Source organism: Stenella coeruleoalba (assembly GCF_951394435.1).
Source record: "Stenella coeruleoalba genome assembly, chromosome: 3".
In the NCBI taxonomy this organism is placed as follows: Eukaryota; Metazoa; Chordata; class Mammalia; order Artiodactyla; family Delphinidae; genus Stenella; species Stenella coeruleoalba.
Window position 1 is genome coordinate 43,417,426 of NC_137148.1, and position 17,358 is coordinate 43,434,783.

At 41.2% G+C, this 17,358-nt stretch overlaps 1 protein-coding gene across 18 annotated transcripts in view; it reads right to left on the bottom strand.

Moving 5' to 3' along the window:
- Positions 1-17,358, bottom strand: part of ANKRD55 (ankyrin repeat domain 55) — a 462,869-nt gene that overhangs the window by 277,951 nt on the left and 167,560 nt on the right. For 8 of the 18 annotated variants that reach the window (XM_079916380.1, XM_079916373.1, XM_079916385.1 and 5 more), the window contains exon 2: positions 15,630-15,725. The exons of 1 other annotated variant lie outside the window; for it this stretch is intronic. The gene's annotated coding sequence lies outside the window, so the exon portion shown is untranslated. Of the gene's footprint in view, positions 1-4,505; positions 4,582-5,407; positions 5,919-14,665; positions 15,726-17,358 lie in introns of those variants that run through there. 9 more of the 18 variants (XM_079916383.1, XM_079916387.1, XM_079916388.1 and 6 more) reach the window with 3 other exon arrangements.

Below are 17,358 nucleotides of genomic sequence, written 5' to 3' on the forward strand. Positions count from 1 at the left end.
CCTCCTTGTCCTCTCTGAAAACCAGGGAAATGCTGAAGAACAGGGTCTGAAAGGGCAGCTGTCACCTCGCTGTCACTCTAAGACCTCAACCCCATTTAATTTAGACTAGAATAGGGCAATCATTTTCATCAGGCGTCAAGTTGAGGAAAAAGAGAGTCCACTCCCCACTCCACCCACAAATTGCTTAAGAAACACTGCAAGTAGAGGAATTAATCATAAACCCTGGGCAAACTTTCCCACAGCACTCGCGATTTCCTTATTTAATACTTTTAACCTTCTTACCTGATCAAATAAGGCCTCAGGTTAGGTCTTGGCTCTGGGGGGTAGAGAAGGCCCCTTACCCTGGGGTCATGCGTTCCCAGAGTGAAAGCTGGTGAAGGATCTCCAGTTAGCCACACAGACCAGACATGCCTTCATTCAAAGGTATACATGTGTACAGGTTTAACGCAGTAAAGAAACAGTTGTCCTTTGTTCATTCCTCAAAATCACTAGGGTGAGTTTTTATTTTCTATGTGCCTATAATGATTGGGCTTAAAAACAGACAAATCCATGGCAGCCTGCAGTATCACGGTGGCTGGATGCTGGGGAGACCCTTTTGAGACTTAACGAAAACGCCACTGCCGAAATGGATTAAAGATCTAAATGTAAGGCCAGACACTATAAAACTCTTAGAGGAAAACATAGGCAGAACACTCTATGACATAAATCACAGCAAGATCCTTTCTGACCCACCTCCTAGAGAAAGGGAAATAAAAACAAAAATAAACAAATGGGACCTAATGAAACTTAAAAGATTTTGCACAGCAAAGGAAACCATAAAGAAGACGAAAAGACAAGTCTCAGAATGGGAGAAAATATTTGCAAACGGAACAACTGACCAAGGATTAATCTCCAAAATTTACAAGCAGCTCATGCAGCTCAATATAAAAAAAACAAACAACCCAATCCAAAAATGGGCAGAAGATCTAAACAGACATTTCTCCAAAGAAGATATACAGATTGCCAACAAACACATGAAAGGATGCTCAACATCACTAATCATTAGAGAAATGCAAATCAAAACTACAATGAGGTATCACCTCACACCAGTCAGAATGGCCATCATCAAAAAATCTACAAACAATAAATGTTGGAGAGGGTTTGGAGAAAAGGGAACCCTCATTGCACTGTTGGTGGGAATGTAAATTGATACAGCCACTATGGAGAACAGTATGGAGGTTCCTTAGAAAAATAAAAATAGAATTACCATATGACCCAGCAATCCCACTACTGGGCATATACCCTGAGAAAACCATAATTCAAAAAGAGTCATGTACCACAATGTTCATTGCAGCTCTATTTACAATAGCCAGGACATGGAAGCAACCTAAGTGTCCATCAACAGATGAATGGATAAAGAAGATGTGGCACATATATACAATGGAATATTACTCAGCCATAAAAAGAAACGAAATTTTTTGTAGAGAGGTGGATGGACCTAGAGTCTGTCACACAGAGTGAAGTCAGAAAGAGAAAAACAAATACTGTATGCTAACACATATATATGGAATCTAAAAAAAAAAAAGGTTATGAAGAACCTAGGGGCAGGATGGGAATAAAGACGCACACCTACTAGAGAATGGACTTGAGGACACGGGGAGGGGGAAGGGTAAGCTGTGACAAAGTGAGAGAGTGGCATGGACATATATACACAACCAAATGTAAAACAGATAGCTAGTGGGAAGCAGCCACATAGCACAGGGAGATCAGCTCAGTGCTTTGTGACCACCTAGAGGGGTGGGATAGGGAGGATGGAGGCAGGGAGATGCAAGAGGGAAGAGATATGGGGATATATGTATGCGTATAGCTGATTCACTTTGTTATAAAGCAGAAATTAACACACCATTGTAAAGCAATTATACTCCAATAAAGATGTTAAAAAAAATAAATAAAGGCCACAGCTCCTGAAAATATTCTGACTGCCTTCAACATGGCTGGGTTGGATGAATCCCCTCCCTTGTAGCCTTTGTTCCTCATTACAACATACAGTTAGGGCAGTGTTGAACAAACCTCTGCACAAGGGCCTATTCAAGGAAAATAAGATGCTTAAGGTACAAATATATTTGTATTTAAAAACACAAACACACAACCGAAACAGAACTTTAAGAAAAATCAGGAAATATAATAGCTGCAACTCTATGTAAGCATTTGAGTTTCATCTCATAGCTAAAATCTTAAGAACCACATGATTAGCCTGCACTACAGAATCTGACTTCAATATTGCACCTTTGAACAAATTTGACTGCTGAGTAAGACATTTTTGGAGCTGGTTTATTTTGTCTTTCTATATTGACTTCATAAACTACTTGCCTCCTCTCTTCGTGCCTGTAAAGTTTGTTGTCTTTATCTGTTAAACCCAAAGCAACGTCTTCATTTTCAAAGAAGTTCTCATGCCCACTTATTCTGAAATGCATAATTTTAATTAGTTGCTTTTCTCTTCTTGTTGGCAGGCATAGCAGGTATTTTAAAAGTTATTCAGAAAAACAATCCTCTCCACGCACATCAACGTACACATCTTCTTTCAATTTCTCAGATTGAGTCAACTGGTTTTCACCACCTGTCTCCTTGTGGACAGGTGGGAGAGACGGTGTGTACCTCTTCAGCTTCATTAGATTCTGCCTAATTTCTCTCCACAATGGTGGTTCCAAAATACGCCTGGCCTGCATGCATAAGTGTTCCTGTTTCCTCACATCCTGTCACCTTTTCTTATTGTTTGTAACTCCCTGAGTACTTGTAAACTGAAGCACCTTTTCATGTTTACTGACCATTTATATTGCCTCTTCTGTGAACTGTTAATATCCTTTTCAATTAGATTGACTATCTTTTTCTTATTAAATTGGAGAGTTTCTTTTTATATAGGGTGCAAGTATCTTCCTCAGACCACATTTTTCTTTTTCCTTTATTAATAGTATCTTTTTTTCCACAGAAGTTTTTCATTTTCATAAAGTTCAAGGGTATCCATATTTTCCTATGGTTTATGATTTTTGTGTCTCATATAAGAAATTTTCCCCTATTTTAATATAATAATACCATTCTCCTATGTTTTCTTCTAAAAGTTTTCCTTTTTCAAATTTAAACCCTAATATAGCTGGTATTTATTTTGTATACCGGGTGAAGTAGGGATCTAATTTTATCTTTTCCATCTTGTTCACTCTTTTTTTTTTTTTAAGTGTCTTTTCTTGTGGTTAGGATTTTTTCTCTTTATGTCCTTAATCACAAAATTATTCATGTTAATCAAGTTATTCATCAAATTATTAAGTTATTTAGAGTTCTTAGGTCTTAATCCTGTCATTTGTTTTGTGTCTAATTCTACCTCTTGGAGGACTGTTTCCTTAACAGTTGGTAATTTTAGATTGTGAGTTCATCTTCAGCAGAACTTTACTTGTGGATCTGTGTAGACTGGCTTTCCTTTTACTTCTATGAGGTACCCCTGGTGTACCACAGGCCCAAGGCTAACCTTTAACATAATTTCTCATCCAGGGTTTCTAAGCCTATATAGATATAAAAATAGTCAGACTCATGCTTGTGAGTGCAAATTATCAGGGAAACTTTTGTCCCTCCACGGAGCTCTGGCAGAGACAGACAAGCTTCCCTATGCTGATTGGTGGGATTTTTTTCTGGTTCATTCTTTCACTGAGGTACAGCCCTTTGGAGTTCAGACAACTCAAAACTGAGAATATACAGGAAAAAGACAACGACTTGGTAAAGTGATGGGCACATAATTAAAGTTACTCAAGGGCAACCTTGATTTACGTGCAATGAACTAAACAAAGATTTTTTGTCTCATAAATTAAGAACTAGTAATTGCACTGTCAACAGCCTCATCCCATGGCTTACTGCTAAATTCAGAGAATGCTTGTCTTTTAGTTTAAAATGATACCAACATCCACTTTATTGCTTGAAGATTATGTATTTTATGGGAAGGGAGACGTTGGCACTTCTTTTGCCATCCTCCAACCTCTCCCCATCCTCCAGGAACCTTCCATCCCACCTGCCTTGCCATGATGCAAATGCTGCAGGAAACACTCAGCAAGAGGCTGCTTAGGATAAACCTGTGTGAGAACATGTGCCCTTGTTTGGGTATGAGAGAGTGTACACAAGCAGGGATACCCATCCAACAGTCTCTTCTGGAGGCACACTCCCTGCTCTTTTAGGAGCATATTAATCACTTTTACACTCTCCTAACTCCTAATCACAGGCGTTTCCAGTGTTGTCAAAATAGTGCCTGCCTACGTCTGTTTTGACTATTGGCTTGGGTTCCAGGGAACGTTTGTGAGAGAGGGAGAGAACAAGAGATTGACAGTCTTGTGTTGACACTGTGAGGCTGTTTGGAAATTAGAACGATCCAGGTCTGATGTTGTAATTTCTCCTTTTATGGGCAAAAAAGCAACGTCTCAGCATGAATGAGTATAACTAAACACACTGGGACACACCCCAGACACAGTGTGCACTCCTTGGACACTCACCATGCTTTTTGTTGTTGTCATTGTAGGACAAAAGGCAGAAGACAATTTTTGCTTCCTTCTCCCAAATCTACTACCCCTAATGAAATGAATAAAACATAAGACTTAGAGAAAAAAATTCCCAACTTAGGTATATCTTTCTTTCCTTTTTTCCCACTTCTTTTCATGTTATAATCCTAATTAACATTCTTAATAATAATGAATTAATTTTTAATTATATAATAGATTCTCATTGATAAAAATTAAAACAATACAGACAAATCAAAGCTTCTCTTTGTCTATTTGCCTAATCCTACACTGCTCCCACACTGTGTATCCTTGTTATTTATATACTATGTATCCTTTTAGACTTTTTCTAAAGCATATACATTCACATATATATTCACATGTAAGAAAGCATATATTTTGTTTGGTGGGAGTTTTTGTTTAATGCATAAATTGTGCCATATTCTGTATATTATGCTACCACCAGCTTTTCTCACTTAAGAATATACTGATATGTTGCACACATATTTTAATATCAGTGCCTATTTATTGATCTCATTCTTTTTACTGGAAGCATAATCTTCCACAGAATGGATGTATAGTAGTTTATTTGATTATTTTCAAAAGATGGAAATTTGGATTATTTAAAATTTTTTCACTATTACAAATAATGCTATGAGGAATTCCCTTGTACATATCTTTTTGGGCACATGTGCCAGTGTTTTGTCTAGCACAGGTTCTGAGAAGTGAAATTTCTGGTTTTAAGGGTAACATTTTCTTCTTCAAAGCAATAGTAAAAACTATGTACGCATGCATGTATGCATGCATGTATGTATGTATCTATCTATCTATCTAGTCAGCTTGGGCTGCCATAACCAAGTACCATAGACTGAGTGGCTTAAAAAAAATTTATTTCTCACAGTTCTGAAGGCTGGGAAGTCCAAGATCAAGGTGCTGGTAGATTCAGTTCCTGATGGGGTCCCTCTTTCTGGTTTGCAGACTGCTGTCTTCTTGCTATGTCCTCACACAGTGGAGAAAGAATGATCTCTGGCCTCGCTTCCTCTTCTTATAAGGACATTAATTCCATCATGGATACCCCATCCTCATGACCTCATCTAAACCTAATTATCTCCCCAAGGCCCCACCCTCAAATACCATCACATTGGGGGTTAGAGTTTCAACATAGGAATTGCGGTGGGGGGGACACAAATATTCATTCCATTATCTATCTATCTATCTAGAAAATAAATTCCTATGATAAAAACAATTTCAAAGTCAGGATAAAGTAGAGTTATAAATCCAAAAGCAGCCATATAAAAGACAATGGAGGGCTTCCCTGGTGGCGCAGTGGTTGAGAGTCCGCCTGCTGATGCAGGGGACATGGGTTCGTGCCCCGGTCCGGGAAGATCTCACATGCAGAGGAGCGGCTGGGCCCATGAGCCATGGCTGCTGAGCCTGCGTGTCCGGAGCCTGTGTTCCACAACAAGAGAGGCCACAACAGTGAGAGGCCTGCATACCACAAAAAAAAAAAGGCAATGGAGTTTAATTCAAACATATCAATAAGAACATTAGATGTGAGTGGTCTAAACACACTACTTAAAAAATAGTGATTGTCAGATTGGATTAAAAGAAAAAAGCAGGACTTCCCTGGTGGCGCAGTGGTTAAGAATCCACCTGCCAACGCAGGGGACACAGGTTCGATCCCTGGTCCAGGAAGATCCCATATGCCGTGGAGCAACTAAGCCCATGTGCCACAACTACTGAGCCTGCTCTCTAGAACCTGAAAGCCACAACTACTGAAGCCCACGTGCTACAACTACTGAAGCCCATGTGCCTAGAGCCTATGCTCCACAACAAGAGAAGCCACCGCAATGAGAAGCCGACGCACCGCAACAGAGTAGCCTCTGCTTGTTGCAACTAGAGAAAGCCCGCATGCAGCAATGAAGACCCAACACAGCCAATAAATAAATTAATTAATTCATTTTTAAAAAAAAGAAAAAAGCAAGATTCAACCATATGCTACCTACAAGAAACCTGTTTTAAATCTAAAGACATGTATAAGTTAAAAGTAAAGGAAGAGAAACAAACATTTATCAAACACTAATAAAAAGAAAGCCAAAGTGCCTATATTAATATCATGCAAAGTAAACCTAAGAACAAGGAATTATTACCAGGGATGAATGGACATTACATTATGAGAAAGAGGTTGATTTGTAAAGAAGATATCACAATCCTAAATGTGTATGCATCTTATAAGACCGCTTCAAAATACATGAAGCAAAAACTGACAAAGCTGAAAGGAGAAATAGACACATCCACAGTTATAGTTGGGATCTTTAGCACTTTTCTCTCAGTAATCAATAGAACAAACAGAGAGAAAATTAGTAAGGATGCCGATGACCTAAGCAATACTATCCACCAATCTGGTCTAATTGACATTTATATAACACTTCACCTAAAACAGCAGTACCTGAAAACGGTTAAAAAATTGAAATCATCCAAGGTATGTTCTCTGACCATGATAGAGAAGAAATCAATTACAGAAAAATATCCTTAGAATCCCCAAATATGTGGAAATTAAACAATATGTTCTAAGTAACACATGAGTCAAAGAAAAAGTTACAAGGGAAACTGAAAAGTATCTTGAATTGAATGAAAATTAAATGCAGTAAATCAAAATTTGTAGGGTGCAGCTAAAGTAGTCTTAGAGGAAAATGTATAGTGTTAAATTCTTGTATCAGAAAGGTTATTGGGAAACTCACAGAAGTGAAAGGAAGACTGGAGAAACACAACAGGCAAGAGCAAGGGAGGAGACAATATCTAGGCCCAGAGCCAATATCACACCTCCCACCCATCTTGTGAGAGCACCATTGCATGAGTTGTAGGCCACTGACCACCATAGGCTGCCTGGAAGTTTCTATTGGCTCTAGAAATTGGCTCTTATCACCCCAGCTGTTGCCACTCATAACCAGAATGTCTTGTTTCTACTTCTTATTATCACCAACTCTCTCATCATACTCTAGAGCTTGTGGGTCTAACTGGCTGAGCCCAGATCGTATGCCTCTATCCTAGCTGCAAAAGCAGTTGGGAGAGTGAGTGGCTTAAGTGTTCAGTTTCTACGACAGGAGTCAGGCTATATCTGCCATAAAAACTTCTAACCAGAAACTATTAGGATGTTGAGTGAGGCTTTTCCTGACACCAAACAGCTAGTCAAAAAGACCCAGACCTGAGAACTAATTGTACCCTGTATTTTCAAGAGGATTTCTAGACACCTCTCTCAGGATTTTTCAAGAGGCTAAAGCACTGGATCTTCTACCCCAGCCATCATCCTAGCTTCACTCTTTCCAGTCTATATGGCACAGTCAGTTAGGAAAGAGGTCAGAGTTATCAGGCGTGCAGTGTTCATGTTGCAAGGGTTATTTCTGGGCCCTACCCAACAACTCCATACCCTTCATCCATCCTCATTCAGGCAGGGCTTCTATCAAACCTTCTAACTAACAAATGAGGGAAGCAGACACTTAGGGAATCATTGGTAGTAGAATTTGAGGGTATCTGCAAGAAAGAGTGACTAACGTCTCACTCCCTGCCTGGCTGCCTGCCTGATGTGGGTAGACAACTGGATATAAGATTTAAAAAGGACACAATGGAAATTCTAAGGTAAATTAGATTTAATTTTTAATTATAACTATGAGACCTGCCCGAGGTATCATTAAATAACGGTAGAGGAGAATCTGACAGAGTAGGGTGAAAGTATTTGTATTGGTGATGGTGCTTAGTTGCAGGTCAACGGAATCAACTCTAGCTGATAAAGGGATTTCTGATAAATCCCTTTGTCAAAAAGGGGTTCATCTGGGGGATACAGCAAATTCATTGAACCTCTGATAGGACTGATGAAACAGACCCCAGGCTGAGCTCCAAGGAACTCACCTCAGGAATTTTATTGTCACGATAAAAAATAAAAACAAAACCCAAAGTCAGAAAGCTACCACAACTTCTGGCTCCAACACACTGCTTCTGCTGAGAGGGGACAGATGGATGCTCCTTTTTAAACAAAAGTTAGTTCTAAGTTAAAATCTTTTGTAAGTATATCTTATTTATGGAACCTAAATTATATGTCCTCAAACTTGGGGCATGCGAAATGGCAGTTAGGGTTGTTGTTGTTTATTCTACATTGGAAAACTGGAATTTAAATTGTGGGAAAGTATTAAAATATGGAAAAGATATATAATAGATCTGGGACAACAAAAATGATAGTATCTACTATAGCTATCATTGGGAAAAATTATTTTATGTTAACTCACATTGAGCTGAGACTGTAAAAAACTTGTTGAAGGGATATATAACATTGATCTACACCTCAATTCTCTCACCTAAAATACATCTACATCAATTACACATAGATCTGCCTCATTTTGTTCATGGCTGTATAATATTTCAATGTGTGGATTAATCCTAATATATTCAGTCCACGGATGATAGAAATTCAAGTTGCTTCCTATATGTTACTATTATTTAAAAAACGCTGCAATGAAGATCCAGGCATATGCCTAACGACTCTCCATGATCAGTCTCTCCCAAATGACAGGCTGAGATCTTTTTGGTTTGTTGGTGTTTTTTCCTGAGTTAAATAGAAGATTCTCTTTTTTCTCCGTCTCAAGTGAATGTACTACATATTTTTAAATTAAATATTAAATAAAAATAACAGCAATACAAGCAGCTCATGGCAGAGGTAGCGCTCACATCAGCTATCTTTCTGACCTCAGGCAATCACAAACACCTTTGGGTTTAATTCCATTATCTGCGAACTGTAAAGTTTGGACAAAGTGGTCTCTAAGGCCCAGCTATTAAACTCTGTGGTCCTGAGTAGTATCCTTGAGATACCTGTTACTGCTTTAACCTTTGAGGGCATTGATAACTGTCTTTCATTTCTCCTGAAAGTCTCAAGAGGGACCATGACTTTGACTTTTTTTTGTATCTCCATTTCTTTTCACCTTCCCAGTACCAAAAGCAGTGTTCCAAATAGAGTAGATGATTAGTAGACTAATTACTGAGTAGCGATGGGACACCACCACTGAATAAAATCTGAACTCACCCATCCATCATCCCCAGTAATCACTGTCAGGTCCTGCCCACATTTAGGTTCTAGAATGTTTATTCCTAAAGAAGCTCTACACATCCTTAGGGTTAAGGAATTGAAGCATCCCTCCTGATTCCATTCTCTCTGAAAGAGTTATGTAATTTTTATTAATCACCTGGACCATTTTGTATTGTAAAGTATGATTTATCAGAATAAGTAATTTGTTCCTTAAATTTTTTTGTTAGTACACAGTCTTTAGTCCTTTAAAAGCTTTGGAACCCTGAAACCCAAACCCCTTCATGGAAATCAGGCAAAACCCACTTTTGTATATTTTTGTAAGTATTTTGGATATAACACACTTTTACTGGGCTCTGTCACTGAGGACAAAATACAGAGCCCAGGGTCGTGACTGGACAATGGGTTATAATGGTGGCTAACCCTGAAGCATAGTGAAAACAGCACAGGCTTTTTCAGGAGGCCCAGGGTGCAAATCACATTCTGCCTCACTAGCTGTGTAGCCTTAGGGTACCTCTTGGGCCTCAAGTTAATAACAGTTTCTTTGCAGGGCTATTAAGAAATTTTAAAAGTGTATGTAACACTTCTGTCATATGGTAGTCTCCCAACGACGGTAGTTGTTAATACTATTGCCCATGTAGAATGATGTTGATGAATACAAAAGACATTCTAGAGTAATTGGTATTCAAACAGGGGACTGAACACAAAGGCACATTGAAGAAGGCAAGAAAGGCCTGGACTAGGTGTAAGAAACTAGTCTCTGGTTTCCACAAAGCTGACTGAATGGAATCTCCTGGTGTCAGCTCACCAGACACAATCTCCATGGGCTTTTATCAAAGCCAGTCATGCTTTACTGTAGTCCACTAAAAAAACTGTTCACTGCCTCTTGGCATGACCTCTATGCCAAAAATATTATCTGTCTATTCATGCAAAGGTACATGCAATGTGCCAGATCCTCCTGGAATGTCTCCTTGTCTTTTACTCCAAACACACCACTAATTCTGCATCCCTTCCTCTCCATCCCATCTGCCTTAGCTCAGGTTGTTATCCCCTGTTTCCGGGATTCTTGCTTTGACCTTATCCCCAGTCTTACTCCCTTACAAGCCATCTTTAATCTTGCTGCCAGGATGCGCACTCCGCTGCCTCCCTATCACCTAAAGGATACATCATATTCATCTGTAGCACATATGAAACCCTCTATCATCTCTCCTGCCCACATCCTGCCTAAATTCCCATTGCTTCTTGCCATCCTCCTCCAACTCCCCCAGTCAAACTCTACTCTCCCAAGAATACTGACCTATTTACGTGTCCTGGAACACCCCATGTTCCTTCACTTATTCTAGCTCTCACCTTGCTTCCATGATGATATGCATCACTTTGCTCCTCACTAGGTGAGGGCAGTGGCTGTGCACCCATCATCTTTTTGTACCCCTAGCACTTAGCACACTGTCTAGGGTATAGTAGGTGCTCAATAAATGGGCACTGAATGAACGAATGAAAGGTTCTCTGAAAACAGGATGTGACAGAAATGTGGGAGGGAGAGGCCAGAGGGAATCCAATGTACCCTGTGGGTTGCACAATCCTTCTCCATAGCCTTTGCATCACAATCTAAAGGTTTTAACCAACTTCAAAGCTTAAATACTTAGATATTCTTTTCTAATTTTGGTGTCACTGAACAAAAAGAGGGAAAAAGTGCAAGCTTGTCTATGGGATTTAAAAAGTTATCAAATAGTTTAATATCAAGATAGACCACTAACAGCTAAAAAATTCCATGATCTGTGATTCCTCCTCAGCTCTTTAATGTGAGAAATTTACCACCAAAGGGATAACCCTGATCCAAGGAAGTTTGTTAATGTAATCCCCAAATATTTCTCATCGAACATGATTACTTTTAAAAATTAAATGCAACATCTTCAGTAGCTAATCTTCCTCTTATTTAATCAAAATATCTGTCATCTCAGATGTGGCATCCAGAGGCTGAAAGTCCCAAAATGAAAAGAAGGCGGGACTTCCCTGGTGGTCCAGTGGGTAAGACTCCACACTCCCAATGCAGGGGGCCTGGGTTCGATACCTGGTTGGGGAACTAGATCCCACATGCATGCTGCAACAAAGAGTTCGCATGCTGCAACTAAGAAGTCTACATTCTGCAACTAAGAGGTCTGCATGCCGCAACTAAGAAGTCCGTGTGCTGCAACTAAGAAGTCCACATGCCACAACTGAGTCCACATGCCGCAAGTAAGAAGTCCGCATGCCGCAGCTAAACATGCTGCAACGAAAATCCCACGTGCCGCACCTAAGACACGGAGCAGCCAAAATTAATTAATTAATTAATTAATTTAATTAAGTTACATTAAATTTAAAAAAAAAGAAAGAAGGCATTTTCCCAACATCATGTCCTGGAGTATTTCCAGGGCTTATAATGGTGGAAAAGCAATCCTCTCTTATCTCCTAGGCCAGCCAGCAGCATTCTGTCCAGACTGTTCCCACATACTCCCACCCAGATGAATTGTATTTAAAGAGAATAGGTCCTTAACCTGTACACCATCTGATTTAGAACGCTGGCTTTTCCTGGCCCAAGAATTCAGAAAGGAAAGAAGAAAGAAGAGCTATAATTATAATCCCTCCCCCTGCCCTCAATCGTGAGCATCCATAGGCTTGGGCAGTTTGTCAATGTGGTGGAAGAAGACAGTTGCTTCTCAATAGCTGTCACGTCAGATATCCATGTGGCCACTGTTTCTGCTATTGTTCCTTTCTGCCATAAGGAAGAGGTGCATATGAAATCACTGGCTACACAGGACTGTCCTATATGATGCAATGCCACGATGTGGCCGTCTCTTACAGTGCGGCTTTTCATTCCAGGAGCGTCCATTGTGCCGCTGTTTTGGACGCAGCTTGGCATGAGCACAGAAAGTCCATACAGCCGCCCACAACTTGATCTACTAGTTGTGAACGGAAACTTTTGAATACGTTCCACCAGCTGCACAATGGTACCATTTATTACTTTATTCTCAGGGGAAAACGTTTGCTGTGTGAATAATACCAGGGACTTATGTAAGCCTCTTCATTTTCAGGGAGCTTTACGGGTGTCAGCAAATTCACACAACACCCTGGTAAGGTAGCAAGGCATTGTCGTACCTTCTTTACAGAGAGAGAACCCAGATCACAACATCAGATTTTCCCAAGGCCAAATGGACAATAGTGGCAATGGACTTGTTTCCGGAGAGACCCATACTCCTCTGCTAGAGAGCACAAACAATTTCCCACCTACAGAAAGACTCCACAGGGTTCTATCCTAGACTTAACACTTGAGGATAACTACCCTGATTGTTGACACACCTAATGTTGCCCTAACTTGGGTTTTGTCCAAATGGATGAAAAGGACAAGAGAGGGTGGGGACACCCATATAGGACAGTGGCGAAGGTTTTGGCATCTCTCACAGGCCTTGCCATTGAGGAATTGTCCCATCTATATTCACAGGATCGTGATGAGAGGAGCTGAGTATTCATTAAGCCCCATGAGAAAAAGCGAAACAATTCTTCCTACTATATAGGACAGATTTATTGATTTTAATTGGTAGTTAGGAAATTGAGAAAAAGTTTTTGCTATCAGCTACAGGAACATGCAAATACTTTCTGTAATGAGTTGAATTGGGGCCTCCAAAAAGATATACCCAAGTTTTAACCCTCAAGACCTGGATTGTGACCTTATTTGGCAAACCAGTCTTTGTACGTATAATCAAGGATCTCAAGATGAGATCATCCTGCATTTAGGGTCGCCTAAATCCAATGACAGGTGTCCTTAAAAGAGAAAGGCAGAGACAGACTTGAGACGCAGACACAGGAAGAGGAAGACCACGTGAAAATGGAGGCAGAGACTGGAGTTATTCAGCTATAGGCCAACGGAACTCCAAGGATTGCTAGCAGCCATCAGAAGTTAGGAGAGAGGCATGGAATGGATTCTCCCTCAGACCCTCCAGAAGGAGCCAACTCTGAAAACACCTTGATTTCAGTCTTTTGGCCTCCAAAACTGTGAGAGAATAAATGTATGTTGTTTTATGCCACCCAGTTTGTGGTAATTGGTTATCACAGCCTGAGGGTACCAATATAACTCTTCAACTCTTTCTTCCAATCTTCAGAATCATATGAATTTTAATTCAACTTAGCTAAATACATACCATGCCAAATCTTGTGTGTGTGTGTGTGTCTGTGTCTGTGTCTGTGTGTGTGTGTCTAGAGGGCACTGTAACTCTAAAATGGTTGATAATTACTCTTCTAGATAAACAACAATGGTGAATGAAGAATTGCATCACCCTGACTTGTCCCACTACGAAGGTAGAAGGGGCTCCATGAAGGGAGGAAAAGTCAAGAATCAGTGGAGTGAATTCAAGTTCTGATCACAAAGCAATAGGTTTCATGCCTTCTCTTCCTCCAGGCCACTGCTCCAAGGAGCACACAGTGGGGCACAATGTACCCTTTAATAAATGTACCCTTTAATAATCATATGGTTATAATTATTATTAATTTAGTACAAATTTGTTACACAAAATTTAACTACTATAAAAATTCATAATGTGGAAAATGACAATCTCCAATATGCAGATGGTACACATCGCTCTGAGTTCTTTCCTCTGAATGTATGAATGAACTCCCTCCCTCTCTCTCTCTCTCTCTCTCCCCCCAGCCTTTTAAAAACTGGAATGGAGAATGGGTCTGCAGGACAGCCTCGTATCTACTAGTTTTTTTGGCCTGTTTCAGTTTGATGAAAGGCATATTTGCTGAGCGTTCCTAGATGTCAGTCCTGTTTCTTGCAGGCCTTGGGTCGGGCATAAAACTCTCACTAAACATATCTGAGGTGAGGTTACGTTTTTGATTAAAGCACAGATTAGTAAACTTTTTCTGTTAAGAGCCAGATAGTAAATATTTTAGGTTTTGCAGGCCACGAGGTCTCTGTTGTTACTACTTAACTCTGCGGGTGTATTGTAAAAGCAGTTACAAATGATACACACATGAATGAGCATGGCGGCTGTATTACTATTCTATTGTTGCACAACAAATGACCAAAAACTTAGTGGCTTAACACACTCACATATCATTTCCACTTCTACAGGTTAGAAGTCTGAGTGGGCTTAGCTGAGTTCTCCATTTAGGGTCTCACAGGCCAACAGGAAAGTGCTGGCTAGCTGGGCTCTTATCTGCAGGCTCTGGGGAAGAATTCACTTCCAAGCTCATTCAGGGTGCTGGAAGAATCCAGTTCCTTGAGGTTAGAAGACTGAAGTCCCGGTTTCCTTGCTGCACGTTGGCTGGCGCCATGCTCAGCTCCTAGAGCCCCCTCTCAGGCCCATCCTGTTCTGCAGCTTGGTTTCCCCTGGTGCTGCTTGCTATGCGTCCCTAGCATGACAGGGAGGTTATCCTTTCGCCAAAACAGTGTCCCACCAGCTCTTCCACAAAACTGTGTCCCAGTTGTCCTCACCTGCCCCATCTACAGCTGTGGGACGTGGGGAGTTTTGTGGCATTTGGTGCTCACTGGGCTTTCTCTTCTTTTCACCGTTAACTCACTTATTAGATCTGCTTGCTATGATTCTGATGTTGTCCCCTGTGTCGCCACTCTTATCCAACTCACTCTCTTTGTGCCCCAGAGCCATTGCGCATGAAGACTGTGGGACTAACACACCTGGGTAGGTTCAGAAGGCCCTGCAGAAGCGACACCATGAAGTCACCTGCAGAGAGCTGCCTCCCCGCTAAGAATTTCAGGAATTAACTTTGCTGTCTGCTCTGCTCAGGTGGGGCCTCTGCTCCCACCCCCTGCCCAGGGCACCATCAGTGAAGATTAGGAAGGAGCCTCTGTCCCTCTTCCTCCCCATATGCTTCACAAGGAAAGCTACTGCAGCCTCCTGGCTGCCAGCTCTGCAGGCCCCATTCTGAGGCCCCTTGCTGGACTCACTGCCCTCAATCCTCTTTCTCTTTCCATTTGCCTAGGGCAACCATGTCCACGCAATGAAGGCAAAGCCTGTGTTGTTGAAGCCACGGCTGTCTTCACACACAACACTTACCTTTCTCATCGTGATCCTGGACCAAAGGCCCCGAATATGTGGCTCCTACCTTGGCACGGGGACTCCTGTCTCAGTTCAGTCACCTCAAGTTTGATCCTACAGGAAAGATACAGGTGTTTCCTGTTATCTTTGCCTAGAATTGTTTTGAACCTTAAAAATGTTTTCTTTTCCTATTTTATAAACAAAAATGTTATGCTCGACCACCCAAGAAGATCTTGACGTGACCCACCTAGGAAGATGAGACTGCACCCCCAGCAGGTGCCCCTTTGAAGACTCATGCTGCAGATTCCCTCCAGCAAAGAGAACTTGTCAAACTTTACTTTCTTTGCTTATATTATGAGAACAGTAGTCTTTTATTGTTTCCCAAATTATGGAATTCTGTTATAATATGACATTTTTTTTAAAGTATACATAGAAATGCTGATACACATCCCTAGGAACTTTCTTTCCCCCGTTAGAAAAGCAATGCTATAAAACATAAGGGGGAACAAAAGAGAAGGGGTGGAGGCCACGCAAAGAACAACTCTGTGGGGACTTCCCTGGTGGTACAGTGGATAAGACTCTGTGCTCCCAATGCAGGGGGCCCAGGTTGGATCTCTGGTCAGGGAACTAGATTCCACATGCATGCCACAACCAAGAGTTCACATGCCACAATTAAGGAGCCTGTGAGCCACAACTAAGGACCCCACCTGCCGCAACTAAGGAGACCACGTGCCGCAACTAAGGAGCCTGCCTGCTGCTACTAAGGAGCCGGCGAGCTGCAACTAAGACCCAGCATAAACAAATAAAAAATAAATAAATAAAAAGAACAACTCTGTGGGACCCAGAGAGAAACAGAGAAGAGTCCCACTATGAAGCTGCCTTTTCAGATGCTTTCCAAGCTGAACAATGTTCTCAGAAATGGGTATGTGTTCTGTCTTAACATGTACACGTGCCCATTATATTTGAAACAGCACACCTCTGTGTATTATGCCGTATATTTCGCAAATGAAAAAATGTTCACCTCAACACCAGAAAAGCCCTGCTTTATAAATTTCTTGTTTCTCATGCAAGGAGTTCAATATGACTCTCTCCTGCGCCAGCTGGTCAGTTTTGTCATTTGCCATTAGTGGATCCTTGAGAAGCAATGTGAAGACCTCCAGTCCACAGAGCCAATTGCAGGCATGTGTATAAATTCAGATATCCCCAGCCAGGGGCAGGGGAGGGCTGAGCGTGTGCATTTTAGGTGTAGGAATGGGGCTGGTGGAATTCTGCTAGCGAAACAGAGATCAGAGCTAGCAGCACTCTCCTTTGAACTTGACCATTTAAAAATTTTGCCCTTCCCTGAGCAGTAATGAGGGCTGATGAGATGTATCATAATCCCAGAGTGTGAACAGACATGAGACTCCGATCACTCCAGCCAGGCAGAGGCAAGGAAAAAAATATCAACATGAGAACCCAACAGACATATGATAACAGGGATCATTTCCCAGGCCAGTCAACTCTGCATGGTCTTGTCTGCCTTGGTCCCGCAAAACACTACTGTCCAGCTTAACACAGCTGGACTGGCCTTTCAGAGGCACAGACAAAAAGGCTGTGCCCACCAGGACTGACCTGAAAGAAAGGGAGGGGAAAAGATGGTGTTAATGGCTCCCTTTCATGTCCACAGAGTTCTGTGAAAAAGGAGCGGAGGGCTTAGTCATTGTTTAACGCCCCTGAACATCACTATGTATCCAGGATGTTTTGGGCT